Genomic DNA, 15,659 nt, shown 5'->3' on the forward strand with positions numbered 1-15,659 from the left:
GAGCCAGTTACCGATGGGTAATATTTGAACAAAACATATAGTCTGTTGGTGTTTTTTATACAAAAAGTTTACTTGGGTGACGTTTTTTGAACATACCAAACTTGGATGTTGTTTTTTGAACGATTTTGAAACATAGTTACCCATTTGAGTCATTTCCTATTGTTTTTTTCCTTTACTTATTTTTTACTGGTAATTGCCGGTTACCACAAGGTCAAATTTGAACAAAGAATGTACTTCGTTGGTGTTTTTTGTACAAATGTTTTACTTGGATGATGTTTTTTGGACACATCAAACTTGAATGATATTTTTCGAACAATTTTGAAACATATTACCATATAAGTCATTTTCCCTAAGTCATTTTCCCTAAGAAACATGGATGGAACCTAATTGGAAGAAAAGTCCATCTCAATGCTCACACCTCCTAAAAAACGATAGCCGATAAGAAATAAGTTTTTAAAAAGTCACTTAAACCCTTTTTTACAATTTTGTTATTTCTATTAATTTGTTTTTAGGACAAATTATTTGTATTTATATTGTTATTATTTGTATATGGTGGATAATTACGATTTAAATAATACTCCATTATTTAATTTTTGTAACCGGATATTATTTATACATAAAAATAATAGTCTTACGCATATACATGAATTATTATCATATATATTTTTTTTGAGCTATTGTATTATTAAATATAAATTTTTTTATCGTCAAACCGCGTAAACGGTTTATAACAGATTTTTTCATATGACAGTAAACCGCGTAAATCAAAGCCTGCAAATCACCGAATACCATCTCTCTCTCTCTCTCTCTCTCTCTGTCGATCGAATGCACCGGTCGTCGAGCTCCACAAGAGTCTCCGGCGATTTTTCCCATCATCGATTGCCATTGACGGAGAACTACAGACCGGGTACCGACGAGACCGGTGAGGTATTACCCACATACAATCCTCGATCTTATATAGCTACCAAAAAACACAATCAAATTAGATCTGCTGAGGTAGCCATCCATCTCATCCCTCTTCTGTTGGTAATCTGTGCTATGATCCTCTGGCTCTTCTCAGACAAAGGTAATCAGCAACCTAAGTTACGCAATCTCTCTGGACATTGATTTTTCCCTTTTTTTTTCCATTCTCCCCTTGTTAATTAGTCAAACCAGACGAGAAATTGAAGTTGTATATGGTAGGTATGAGTCCATGTATTAAATTAGAGTCTATGGTTTCTATCGGATTAGTTTCGAACTTCAAATAACAGTTAACTGCTTTGAGTTTTGAATTGTGGAGAATCCACATATTGTTTCTTCAGTGTCCTAAAGGCTAAACCATAAGTTAGAGAAATTCTTATCATATTTGTTTTAAATAAGTGAAAAAGATCTTCTAGGATGTATTAGCAATAAATCAGGGTTTTGGATTTGTGTTTCACTTTTGGGGTGAATAAGTTTGCTTCTTATTTTTGGGCAGGGTTGAAGATACATTAACTGCAAATTGTAACAAGTCCATGCAGTACTATTTCACTTCAAACTTGAACTTTAAAGCTTCTTAATTTTGGTGATAAACATCATTATCTTTATTATCTTCAAGAAAGATATGTTTAGGTTTGTAGAAAGTTTTATTTTGACATACTTTCAATGATGTTATTATCTTGGAATATATTGATTTACTATTGTAGTCACTCATAGTTCGACATTTATGGCTCATTTAGCTTTGGTTGGTTTGTTAGTCTTACCTCTCACTCAAGACTCTTAGTATCATTGTATTTTCTACAATATGAATAAATAATCGTTTTAACTATGTATTAAGTTAAAAAAAGCCCTGTATATCTTTTTTATTATCTTTTATTTTTTCTACAATGTGTTACAAAAAAACTAAACCAAATCCCAACATTGGTGCCAAATTATATTTTATTGAAGATGAATCACAAATCAAGAATTGAAAAACAGGAAACACCTTATGATATATATATATATATATATATATATATATATATATATATATATATATATATATATATATATATATATATATATATATATAAACGATGAAATACCAAAAGTCAAATTTGTCAAAAACTGTCCATAGTAACAGAAAATTTACAATGTGGTCAGATTGCATAAACTAGCTTATTATTAATTTGAAGATGAATAGCTAAAATGTGCAATATATTGAGTTATATGTTATATAGCTAGGCTAAGTTCACGTTCAATATCTTCCAAAGATCTCCCTTTTGTTTCAACAACATTGCCAGCTATGTACATAACTGCAAGAACACAGATTGATGCAAATCCCAGTTACACATTGCTTATTCCAAATTTAGTCACCACACTCAAGAAATACAACCCGATTTTCAAAGTTTGATATCTGCTCATTAAAAATATCACCATTTGTTAGTAAAATAATCATTTTTTTAAAGATTAAAGATGAAATAAACTTACCCAATGCATTCCAAGTGATAAAGCAACTGCTTTTGCTCTAATTCTGGAGGCAAATATCCAAGTGATAAAATTAAGAAAAAATATGAAATCCAAGTGTTGTTCCATTTTTAACCTTCTTCATCCCTGTTGTTGATACTACTTTTGACATATCAAACCCTTCTCCTACATTACTCTTAATGTCATTACCACTATCATGGTTGTATATGTATATGCTTATTTATATGCATTTGCATATGCATGTCATATACTTATGAATATGCATATACTTATATATATATATATATATATATATATATATATATACTTATTCTTATGCATATGCATATGTCATATTTTATTCATATGTATATACATCTAGGTATTAATATGCATATGCATATACTTATTCTTATATTCTTATGCATATGGATATGCTTATTCATATGCATATGCATATGAATATGTATATATCATATACTTATTCTTATTCATATGCATATGCATATGTCTTATTAATATATTTATGTGTCCATATCATGATTGTCAAAATGTTGAAAATTAAATGACCCTCATGGCTATTTGAATTGTTGAAAAAGAGTAATAAGGTTTACAATCTTGACTTTTTCAGCTCTTCTGGTTTATGGTTTTTATTGATATTTGTTATATTTTCAAGGGTAAACGATTGTGTGGAAAAGCTGGGAGTCGTGTGAAGTAATTTTTACAAGAGTCGAATGAAGTAATTTTTGATCAACCGTAATAGAATCAAAGACCCAATGGCTTCATAAGAGGCAATATGTAATTTTATGATCAACCCGACTAAGACGTATATTGCTACTGCTAGATGCAAATTGTTGGAAAAATTTAGTGGTAGTTGAGTAGGATCTAGTTTTACTGTGAAATAAACAATAAATTTAATGTATAGTTGATTATTTGTAAAATTATGGGGTTTCATATAAAAAACATTTATATATAAAGATAACTGCAAAATGATTTTTTTGGATTCAATCTAAAAATGTTTCAACTTCCATTGTTGGTCCAAATCAGATATTTTTTAAGGATTTTTTGCCACATTTGATGTAACATCTTGATGATGAGGTATTTCTAATTTTAACCCTAAATATGATGATTATTTGCATTTTAGCCCTTGTGTGTGAAAAGTGTTGCAAAATGGCCTACAGTGACATTTTTGTAATATTTTGGGAGGAGCTCACGTATGTTGGGCGTACATAGTGTACGTTGGGCATACATGCTAGTACCCTAAACCCTAATTTTAGGGTTTGGACCCTATTTAAACATCCTTAAGTCCTTTCCATCAGCCTCCAACCTCATTTCGACCCTTTTTGCAAACCCTAGCCCATTTGTGAGCATTTGAGTGTATTTTGGTTACCTTGAAGGAGGAAGGAAGAAGAGAAGATCATCTTGGAGAAGTGGGACACTTCAGATCCAAAATCTCATCATCATTTAGCATCATTTGGAGGTAAAAAGCTCGGGACTTGGTTAAGTGTTGATTAGATCTTGTTTAGTCGTGAAATGGTGTTCTTTTAGTTCCATAAGCTTGGTATTATGAGTATGGATTACTCTAATCCATATAAGTTGTCCCTTCAGACGTTCTGGAGCATTCAAAGGCATACAAATGTAATCTTGATTGTTAGTTTCCTTCCATGCAAGAGTTACAAAGTCTTAATGGGTAAGTAGTTAGGTTTTTGGTTGTTGGGCACCTTCTAGCCATGCTATACCATTAAGTTAGAAACTTTATGGTTAAGGACGTGACTTAAGGTCTAGATCTGGAATATGAGCAAAAGAGCTTAAGGATTAAGCTCTTAATAAGAAGGAGAGGTGGCCAGGTGCATACGTTGGGCATACCAAATGGTACCTTGTGCGTACGAGGTCAATGCCTCGATTGCATGGTCAAGCCTGAGTACGCCCCGCGTACAGCTGAGTACGCCTAACGTACTCAGCTGAGTTGACTCGGTTGGTTTTGTTGACGTTTGCCTTGACCAGGGTTTGACCAATTTTTACCTAAGGGTATTATGGGTATATGATTACATGTTAAGTTTGGCTATGATCTGATTAATAGGTGGCGGGTAGAGCCGATATCCGGAGCAGAGATTTATTCAACTATTGTTCGGACTGAGAAGTGAGTCTTTCTCACTGTACTTATGGGTCGAAGGCACCAATGCCGACCCACTAAGCTATGTGTCCTAGTTTAGATGATATTGTTATGATGAATTGATCTGTTAGTACTGAGTACTGGTATATAGGGTGTTGTTATGTGATAGTGATTTGTAGATCTGTCTGTTAGTTTGTTGACTAGTTATATGATTATTTGTTAATGTTATATGCTACCTATTATGTACATGTCAACATAGTATGGTTGGGTTGAGGCGTTGTTGCTTTGTGCGGAAGCCAATAACCTGGGAGCAAGCCAGACATAGGATGTGGGCCCGAGGGGCAAGCCAGACTTATGTTGTGGGCTCAGGAGTAAGCCAGACATGAGTTGTGGGCCTGGAGGCAAGCCAAACTCATGGTGTGGACTCAGGGGTAATCCAGTCTGTAAGCTGTGGACCCAATATGCATGTTGTTATTTGTTGTGTGGTGGTACTTTGGAGGAAACTCACTAAGCTTTGACTTACTTCAGTTTTATGTTTCAGGTACTTCGTATGACCGGGGCAAGGCGAATGCGTGATCATACACATCCTTTGATGATATGTTTTGAGAGATTTTTATGATGCATTGATTTTGGGAGTATTGTATTTGACACTTGATTTGATATGGTTTGGGTTGAAAACAACGGTTTCTTTTAAATTAAAAACACAAATTTTTATTGTGATTCTGGAATGTTAGAAGTTGGTTTCAGAGCCCTGGTTTGAGAGAATTGGATGAACATTCATGTGAGTCCAGCCTCAAACTAAGGAACTGGGAAGGTTTTTCAAAAGTAACCAAGCAGGGATGCGATATGTACGGTCAGCCAGAGCAAGAAGTATACCCCAAGTTACCACACTGTTATTTATTATTTATGATTATGATAGAACTACATGCTAGTGATAGGCTAGGGATCTTCAGGGATTGCATGATAGGATTGCTTGATATATGATTCCTGATAGCCTATGAGGACTTCTTGTATGATTAGATGAAATCAACATCATTATTGTAGTTGCTTAGTGTGTGCGTCATAGTTGTGTATAACTAAGATCTTATAGCCTGAGAATGTTTGACTTAGCCTTATTTCATGTTCTTGTCTGATGAAGGGTTTAGGGTAGGGTCAAGTATTCGACTGTCTATAGGATCCAACATTATGTATGATTAGCATGCACGGGTGTTCATAGGGTTGGTGGAAGTTTCATGAGTAAGTATGTGTAGGTAGTAGGCCTGTTAAGGAATGATTAACTGCTCTTGGGATAGCGAGGATAGGGTGTATGTGTATCTTAATTGTGAATTTGTTGTCGGGTAGTTTGTGATGATACTTGGAACAAATACGGGTAGGTGTGGAAGGTAATATGGGCCCGTACTACTGGAAGCACATCACCCGTACGCGTAACAAGCGAGTCAAAAACCAAGAGGGTTTAGCCTCTCTGTGATGATTGAATAGTATGAATGGTGGCATTTTCTAATGTATCTATTGGTTTCTTTTCAATATGGTGTTTACGAGAGGATATGGATCCGGATCTGGAGCGAGTGGTCAGGATAGGCCGTGGCTGACTGAGGATCAGATTCGTGAGATGATTGCTGCTGAGGTGGCAACTACGATCCGGAGTTCTATCCCAGAGTTGTTTGGGTCTATCAAGACCACCATGATTGAGCTATTCGATGAGCGTTATGCTGCATTGACTGAGGCTGCTGTAGCCACCGCAATTGTTGTTGCCAAGGGGATTCGAGGGGAAGGATCATTTCAGTATCGGGACTTCGACAACACGAAGCCCCTGCAATTTTATGGGGGCAAGGACCTGATTGTGTCTATGAGGTGGATGTCTGATGTGGAGGGATGTTTCTAATGGGTTTTATGCATAAGAAACAATCCTATGTGCTCATACAAACCCTAATGCTTGGATCTAGGTTTCTCTATTGTACATGCTTTGAATCCAAGTCTTGCAAACCCTAAACTAGCATACATATTATCAAAATAACAAACAACATCAGATCTAGATGTTTACCTCTTCAAATAGCTTGAATCTTCTTTGCTTGAGCTTAGAATCACAATTGTAATTCCTCTAATGGATCACAAACACCAAGTAGTAAGAAGGCAATAAGAGAGAGGAGGGAGGATGCTAGAAATCGGCCTAGGGTTTTTCTTGGAATAATGTCTAGCCGATTTCCATAGCCTAGGGGTCATATTTATACTTGCAGGCTACTAGGGTTTCAGTCTAAACCCTAATGGACAGCTTAGCCACCAAGCAGCCCAAGGAACCTTCTGGAATAGGGCCTTGGACGAAATATGATGATCCTTTCATCATATTTTCGTTCCCCCTCTTGTCCATTAGGTTTCCTAGCCCAAAATCCAACTATCACACATTTGATAGTTTATACCCCTTTATTTAATTAATCTCTTTTAGTCACCAAATTAATTCCTAATTAATTTATGACTAATACTAATTAAATAAATATGATTTCTCCTTTAATATATTATTCTTATAATATACTAATAAACCATAATATCCTCTCTCTCATATCAAATTACCTTGTCAAGTTGCTTTGGTGAAGGCAACCCAGAAGGACCATGCACAACCGGGTCAAGTACATACCAAATATAGTTACGGGCTTAGACACTAATCCAACAGTCTCCCACTTGAATAAGTCTAGTAACTATATCTCACATACGTCTTCAGAATCCGATTAGCAATCGTAGCTCTTATACGCTTCTGTCACTCTGATCAAAATCCTGTCCTTCAGATAAGGGATCCTATAATCCTCTGTTCTAGATATCATGCAGACAATACTTATTGTCTAGCATTCTGTTTCTCGATATCTGATTCGTTCGACATAGAATTCAGTTGAACACATCAACATTATCCTGACCGGGCCCGGCACATAAGTCAAACCAAATCATCGAGTGGCCAAGATATCGCTTTTATCCTCTTAGAATAAAAGGAACAGATAAACTTCGACTTATATGCTCTTATTATCTACTAGCTAAGTTACACACAATAATACGTTTTATAACATCAAGTTACTGATGTGTTTTCGTATTATCAATATATAATCAACTAGCAAACAACAACCATATCTCTAGGTTTTAAGATTATATGATATTATCATCTTGCGATCACTTATGATAACATTCAAGAAGTGATACTAGCAAGTGCGGGTTTATTCCAATGCTCAAAACATATTTCATAAGCACTCATAAACTTTGCAGCAAACCTTTGCTATGTCTAAAACCTTTTAGACAATCTACAAACTAATTTATGACAATCTTCTTTCATATCTACTTCCAACATATGATCAATTGTGGACTGTTTGAATAATCTTATAATTCAGGAAGTCAAAGCATGCAAAATTGAAACAATAGATAAATAATCAACATAGGATAGTAACTTTCTTATAAATAAAACACCTTTATTTAATCATCAAATGTTGAATATAAAATTATCTATTACAAGTTTCCTACCTATCTAATCTAAACTAATATCGTCCTTTAGCCCAATGCTCCTAGCGTGCTTCAAATGCTTGACCCTACTCAGTCCCTTCGTAAGGGGATCTGCTGAGTTATCTTCTGACGATACCCTCTTCACAACGAGGAGTCCCTCTTCTACCCGATGTCTAATAAAATGATATTTCCTGTCGATATGTCGAGATCTGCCATGATCCCTTGGTTCCTTGGTCAAGGCAACCGCTCCTTCATTATCACAGAAAATTTCCATGGGCTCCTTTATAGTTGGCACAACTCCAAGGTCTCCTATGAAGTTCTTTAACCATATAGCCTCCTTTGACGCTTCGCTTGCCGCAATATACTCCGATTCGCATGTTGAATCAGCTACGGTCTCTTGCTTGGAACTCTTCCAAGTCACAGCTCCTCCATTCAGGGTAAAGACCCAGCCCGACTGTGATCGGTAATTATCCGATCCGTCTGGAAACTAGCGTCACTGTACCCTCGCACCCTTAAGTCATCACTCCCACCGAGGACTAGAAACCATTCCTTGGTCCTTCGTAGGTACTTAAGAATATTCTTCACAGCAATCCAATGTGCTCTACCAGGGTTCCCTTGATATCTGCTGACCATGCTCAAAGCGAAGGCCACATCAGGGCGAGTACAGGTCATAGCGTACATAATCGAGCCAACTGCGGAAGCGAAGGTACTCGGCTCATATCTGCTATCTCTGCCTCTGTACTTGGGCTCTGAGTCTTACTTAGTTTGGTATTGCATTGGATTGGTAACTCCCCTTTCTTGGAATTTTCCATACTAAAACGTTTTAGTACCTTTTCCAAGTATGTATCCTGACTGAGTCCTATCAGTCTCTTACTTCTGTCTCTCACTATCCTTATTCCCAGAATATATGCAGCTTCTCCGAGGTCCTTCATAGCGAAACACTTCCCAAGCCAGGACTTTACCTCCTGCAAGGTTGGGATGGCGTTTCCTATGAGTAGTATGTCATCGATATACAATACGAGGAAGCTCACTATACTCCCACTGGCCTTGACATACACACATGACTCATCCTCGTTTCGCAGAAAACCAAACTCTTTGACTTTCTCGTCAAAACAAAGATTCCATCTGCGAGATGTTTGCTTTAATCCATAAATGGATTTCTCAAGCTTGCACACTCTATTTGGATGCTTCGCATCGACGAAGCCCTCTGGCTGATTCATGTAAACATCCTCAGCTAACTTCCCATTTAGGAAAGCGGTTTTTACGTCCATCTGCCAGATTTCATAATCATGAAACGCAGCTATTGCGAGCATTACCCTAATAGACTTTATTTTGGCAACTGGCGAAAAGGTCTCATCATAGTCAACTCCAGGAGTTTGAGTAAAGCCCTTTGCGACCAATCGCGCTTTGTAAGTGTGCACTTTCCCATCCATGTCTGTCTTCTTCTTGAAGATCCACTTGCACCCGACCGTCTTACGACCTGGTACATTATCAACCAAATTCCAAACTTGGTTTTCATACATGGACTGAATCTCGCTATCCATTGCCTCTTTCCATTTATCAGACTCTGGGCCTGCCATGGCTTCCTTGTAGCTGTTAGGTTCGTCCAGATTTACTAGTGTACTATCACTAATAAATGTGTCCCCGTCAGTAGTAATATGGAAACCATAAAACTGGGGTGGAACAATAACTCAACTTGAACGTCTAAGAGGTAAGGACTGGTCAATTGGTTCAACCAGAGTTTCCTCCTCAGGTTGCATGCCAGTGTCAGAGGTTCCTTCATCTCCTGAGTCTTGAAGCTCTTCACGGTCAATCTGACTCCCACTGTCTCTTTGACTTATGAGTTCTCTCTCTCTGAAAACCCCTCTCCTAGCAACAAAGACAACATTGTCACTTGGTCTATAGAAGAGATAGCCAAAAGACTTATGTGGGTAGCCGATGAAATAACACTTCTCACTACGAGGTTCTAGCTTGTCGTGAGTCTCTCGTCTTACGAAAGCTTCACAACCCCAAACCTTGATATGTGCTAACGAGGGAGCTTTCCCTGTCCACATCTCGTGAGGTGTCTTGGTAACCTTCTTGGTGGGAACTAAGTTAAGGATATGGGCGGCAGTCTCTAAGGCATACCCCCAGAATGAGATTGGTAACGAAGCACGACTCATCATAGAGCGAACCATGTCCAACAAGGTTCGATTACGTCTCTCAGCCACACCATTCAATTGTGGCGTTCTGGGAGGCGTCAATTGTGAAACTATTCCACACTCTTTTAGATAGTCGTGAAACTCAAGACTTAGGTACTCTCCTCCTCGATTAGATCGAAGCATCTTGATTTTCCTGCCCAGCTGATTTTCCACTTCATTCTTAAACTCTTTGAATTTCTCAAAGGTTTCTGACTTTTGCTTAATCAAGTAGATATATCCATATCTGCTATAATCGTCTATAAAAGTCACGTAGAAGCGACAAGCGTCCCTTGTGGTGGATCTAAAGGGTCCACATACATCTGTATGTATGAGATCCAATACACCCTCACCCATTTCACATATGCCAGTAAAGGGTGACTTGGTCATCTTCCCAAGTAAACAAGACTCACACACGTCATCGTCCCTTAGGTCGAATGACTCCAAGACTCCATCCTTTTGGAGTTGGGCTATGCGTTTCTTGTTAACATGGCCAAGGCGACAATGCCACAAGCATGCTTTGTCCAAACTTATGGACGAATCAATATTCAAAACATCATTTCCTAAATTATCAATAACTAACACAGATTCATAAATCCCATTACAAGGTAATGCATTGAAATAAAAGACACCATTCAAATAAGCATTAATAGAACCATTACTATTATCAAACGAATATCTGAAACCTTGTCTAAACAAACCATGAAAAGAAATGATGTTCCTTGCCATATCTGGCGAATAGCAACAATTACTCAAATCTAGTCCTAACCCATTACTCAACACTAAGGAATAAACTCCGATCTTGGTTACTGGTGAAGACTTCTTGTTTCCCATGATCAAGCTTATTCTTCCATGCTCCACTTCCCTACTTTTTCTTAGCCCCTGCAAATCAGAACAAATGTGGTAACCACATCCTGTATCAAGGACCCATGAAGTAGCAAGTGATGAGTTATTAGATTTAATTAAATACATACATGCGAAGGTGGGCTTTATCTTCCCATCCTTGATATCCTGCAGATACTTGGGGCAGCTTCGTTTCCAGTGGCCCTTTTGGTGGCAGTAGAAGCACTCTGCTTCCTTTGGGTCAGAAGAGGGTTTAAAAGAACCTGCTTTGGTCCCACTAGAAGAGGAACCATCTTGGATCTTACCCTTATGGTGGCTCTTGGAAGGAGCCTTCCTCTTCTTACCCTTTCCTTGGCCAATTGCCAACACAGGAGCAGCTACAGTAGAGGATGATGCAACAGATTTGTCCTTGAGGTTGCTCTCAGCTGTCCTCATGAGCCCTTGGAGTTTACTCAGGGTGACCTCTTCCTTGTTCATGTGGTAGGTCATCCTGACTTGGTTGTAGCAAGGAGGTAAGGAGTGGAGGATGATGTCGATAGCCAAATCCTCATCAAACTTAACATTAAGTTTGAGAAGACGATCAACATACCTTTGCATTCTTTGCAAATGAGATGTTAGGATACTGGGCTCCCGCCCAACATCGGGCCTCTCCCGACACCATGCCATGCCCAGCATCGAGCCCCGCTCAGTTTACAGATCTGTTATTCTCAGGCCTTGCCTGTCACTGGGCCTCGCCCACTACACACATACCATATATAACACATATTCATGCTAAATCATATAATGATCATAAAAACTACCATATATTCCAGTCATTGGGCCTCACCCGACATCAAGCCCCGCCCGGTATACATAACAGCACATAACACATGCAAGAGTCATGCAGACTCCTAGCAACCTAGCATAATCAATACGGGCTGGCATTGTTTCCTTAGACCCACTAAACCCAGTGAGGAAACTCACCTTGTGTAACACCCGTAGATCCGGGATAGTCAATTTAAAGATAATAGGGTTCGAAAATGACTTTTCGACAAAAGATTGTTTAGAATAAATAATCTTAACCAAGTTGTAGAATATGTCTCAAGGATTCCGTACATATAAAGAACGACGAAATTCGAGTTATAACGAAGAAGTTATGACTCGTCGAAGTTTTTCGGCAAAACCGGCACGACACCGGGAGACGTAAATAGTGAATTTACGATGGAAGACTTTTTAGCCTTAGAAATCTAAACAAAAGTTGTAGTATACGTTAAACCGAGAACATACAAAAAAAGAACGCCCAAATCTGACTTCGTATGAGGAAGTTATGAATTTTCTAAGATTTGGCATAGCAGTGCACAGCCCGAAACTCGAAATTTAGTTCGAGCGGTTTTGGCCTACGCGACCTAAATGAGAGTTGAAGATCTCATTAATAGGAACTCAACGATAAAAATACAGACGAAAACGGAGTCCGTATGTAGAAGTTATGAATTTTACGCGGATATTTAACATTATAATCTCCTCTTACAGTTAAATTTAAGATCGGTAGAGAATTAGCCGACGGAGTCTAAAAGAAAGTTGTAGATCTTGTTTTTACCTACATGTGGATATAAAGAACGTCAAAAACGGAACTCGTATGCTAAAGTTATGAATTTTTGAAAATCGGCTGATTTCCGCCCTGTGTGCGATGCCACGTGTCAGCACCAGGCTCAGACTTGGAGCCCAAGTTGGCTCACGACGTGAGAATCATAAAACTCACGACGTGAGTGACCCTCCAGCCCCCTATAAATAAGAGGTGAAGCCCTCTTCATTCCTCACACCTCCCGTCACTTCCCTCTCTCTCTAGAACTTCTCTCTAGCCCCGAAACCCCCCGAAAAGCCTAGGGAACCTCCCTAGCATGAGGCGGAAGCCCCGGAGTGCCCGACGGCTCCAAGAAGAAGAGCCTTTCGGTTCGGGAACGCTACTCCAGCAAAGCCCGGTTTTGAGAAAAACCCGCTGTAAGTGAGCTACGCCTACCCTATCTTTAGTATAGCTTATGTTTTAATATAGTAATGTTATTAGGACCTTATAATAATTATTTGGGTTATTATTATGAGTTATATAAGTGTCGTTATAATATCTTTTAACCACTCGCGGTACGGGGAATCTGGTTTGGAGGGCCGCTTGGGTTGCTGGATTCAGAAGTGCTATATGCCGAAATGATCCTGCCCTCCGGTGTTTCATGTTTGGCCCCTGACTGTACATAGTGGTTGAGAAATATTGTTTCGTACTTATATAATAGTAATAATAGTTAGACTAATAACTAGTCTCGGTGAATATTAGACTAAACTCTAGTGGTAATGATACTAGGTTTTGTCCGAGGGAAATTGTTTTGAGTAAACGAAGTGCTGTCCGAGTACCAAGTCACCGCCTTATCAGGTGAGTGCATATTACTTTCATCTTACACATAGATATGAAGTGTTTTATATAAATTACGTGCTATGTGTGTATACTATCTGAATACTTTTTGTCTATGCTGGATGAAACGTTTTATACATGTTTTAAATGATCTAAACTGTATATGTATTTTATATCTACAAAATGTGTTGGGGTAAAACATGGGTAGATTAGAGGTGAGATAAATGATGAGCGATGAAAGATGAGATGAATGATGAGCGAGGGGATATATGAGTGATAACATATGGTGCGAAGCGATGACCTAAGTAATGAGCCAAAGCGATGAGCCAAAACGATGAGCCAAAGCGATGACCCAAAACGATGAGCCAAACGATGACCCAAGCGATGGCCCCATCATCTAGCAGAGTATGGATGACAACCACAGACTATTCTAGACAGTCTAGTGGAACACTAGCAGGCTCACAACCTGTAGGTGTTGTGAACGATGTGTTCATCCGGTGTACTCTAAAAACCCATTGACATGTATTGCGAGTGGACTCTCGAAAACGATATTGTCAATAAATGAGATAAACCCTGGCGACTATGCAGACTTAGTGTCGATTCCTTAGGATACTCCTTAGGAATGAACAAACGAGGAATAACTGAATCTTAGGGTAGATCCTTAAGAGTAAAGAAGATAATGGGGATGGGTAATTGGGTTGATTGCTTGATGTTTAACATAATAATTATATTATATTGGGTTGAAAACCCTATGTACTCACCAGGTTTCCCAACCTGACCCACTCAGTTTATTTATATCATAGGTGTTGATATGAAGTCACATTACACTGAGAGATTAAGGAGATATAAATCACTTGTGATAATGAATGTAAGTTATGTTTATGCTTATGTTTCTGTATTGACGATGACATCCCAAATGTTTTAAAATGAATAAAAAAATACTTTTCTTTGGAAATGCTTTGATAACGTATTTATCATGTTTTTCTGGGAACAAATTCCGCAACATTTTTATTAAAAGAGGTACTCTAATTTTTATAAAGCATAAACAAAATCGGTCTTTTCTGGCCGTGAAAATGGGGATGTCACACCTTGAATGTTGAATCTCACTGAAAGAAATCCTTAGCTGCTGCCCTAACGACTCCCCGAGCTATCAGTACAATTTAACACCTAATTAACACTTGGGTTCCAATCTATACCCAATTATCCCTACTTAGGGTAAAATGACAATTTTACTCCTGGCGTAGCTTGATCCGAAACTAAGGCCCAAATCCACAATCTAAAAGGCCCAAAACCAAAAAGTCATCCAAGGCCCACTTATGGCCCAATTTTCCAAATTGGGCCCAAACCCCTCCTATGGGCCTTACCCTAAAGCCCAATAATTTTCCTTAGTCCAAAAGCTTGATTTTAGATGGCCCAATAAGGCCCAAAGCAACAAGGTCCAATGAAATGGCCCAACCGAGGCCCAAAAGAAGTGAAGCCCAATCAAACTGAGTACACGGGGCGTACTCAGTTGTATGCTAAGCGTACTCGTTGCATGGCTTGTACGCTACGCGTACTGACTTGTACTGACTTGTACAACCTGCATAGTCCTCTATTAAGCCAATTCTTCCATTAAGCTCTTAATGCTTAAGTCTAACGGTCCAAAACACAGATTTGAGTCCAAAGAGTATCTAGAATCATAAAGTCACTGACTTGGTGACTTTGCATGCCCCAAAAGATTCCAACTCCCATTTATAGCATTCTACTTTCATGAAAATGGTCGTAACTCATGCATGGAGGGATCCAAGCTTCAACAATGTCAACTTTATGAATCTAGGACCAAAAGAACACCAAGAGTGGCAACTCTAAGCTTTAGAAATGTGTAAAACCACAAGATCTCATCTATGGGACCAAAAGGGCCCATAACTCAAACCAAAAGAGATCTAAGCTTCGAAAGAGCAAGAATAAATATTTATACCTCAAACAAGACAAAAATGGAGTAGATAATCCGGATCTACAAGCTCCTACTCTTCAAATGAAGCTTCAAGATGATCCCCTTCCTTTAAATCACCAAAAATACACCCAAAAGACCTTCTAAGCTTAAGAACACACAAGTATGGAGTTAGGGTTTCGAGTATAGGGCTAGGAGGACAATGAGGCTGAGTAAATGAGGGTTTCATGTCCATAAGGATGATTATATAGTGGCCAACCCTGGAAATTAGGGTTTTCAAAAGTCATTATGTACGCCCCGAGTACACTTCTGTACACCCAACGTACACCTCCGGATCCCTGA

General features: G+C 38.5%; 1 long non-coding RNA gene across 2 annotated transcripts; it reads left to right on the top strand.

Annotated features, from left to right (window-relative positions):
• Window positions 1–711: 711 nt before the first annotated feature.
• Window positions 712–3,344, top strand: LOC145108499 (uncharacterized). Of its 2 annotated transcripts, XR_013708310.1 has the most exons (3): window positions 742–1,066; window positions 1,457–1,590; window positions 3,080–3,344. It is a non-coding gene; the product is annotated as an uncharacterized LOC145108499 (long non-coding RNA). The 2 variants fall into 2 exon arrangements; XR_013708309.1 differs by lacking the exon at window positions 3,080–3,344 and having other exon boundaries at window positions 712–1,066; window positions 1,457–1,786.
• Window positions 3,345–15,659: the final 12,315 nt, after the last annotated feature.

Source organism: Lactuca virosa, chromosome 4 (genome assembly GCF_052849685.1).
Source record: "Lactuca virosa cultivar CGN04683 chromosome 4, Lactuca_virosa_CGN04683_v6, whole genome shotgun sequence".
Lineage (NCBI taxonomy): Eukaryota > Viridiplantae > Streptophyta > Magnoliopsida > Asterales > Asteraceae > Lactuca > Lactuca virosa.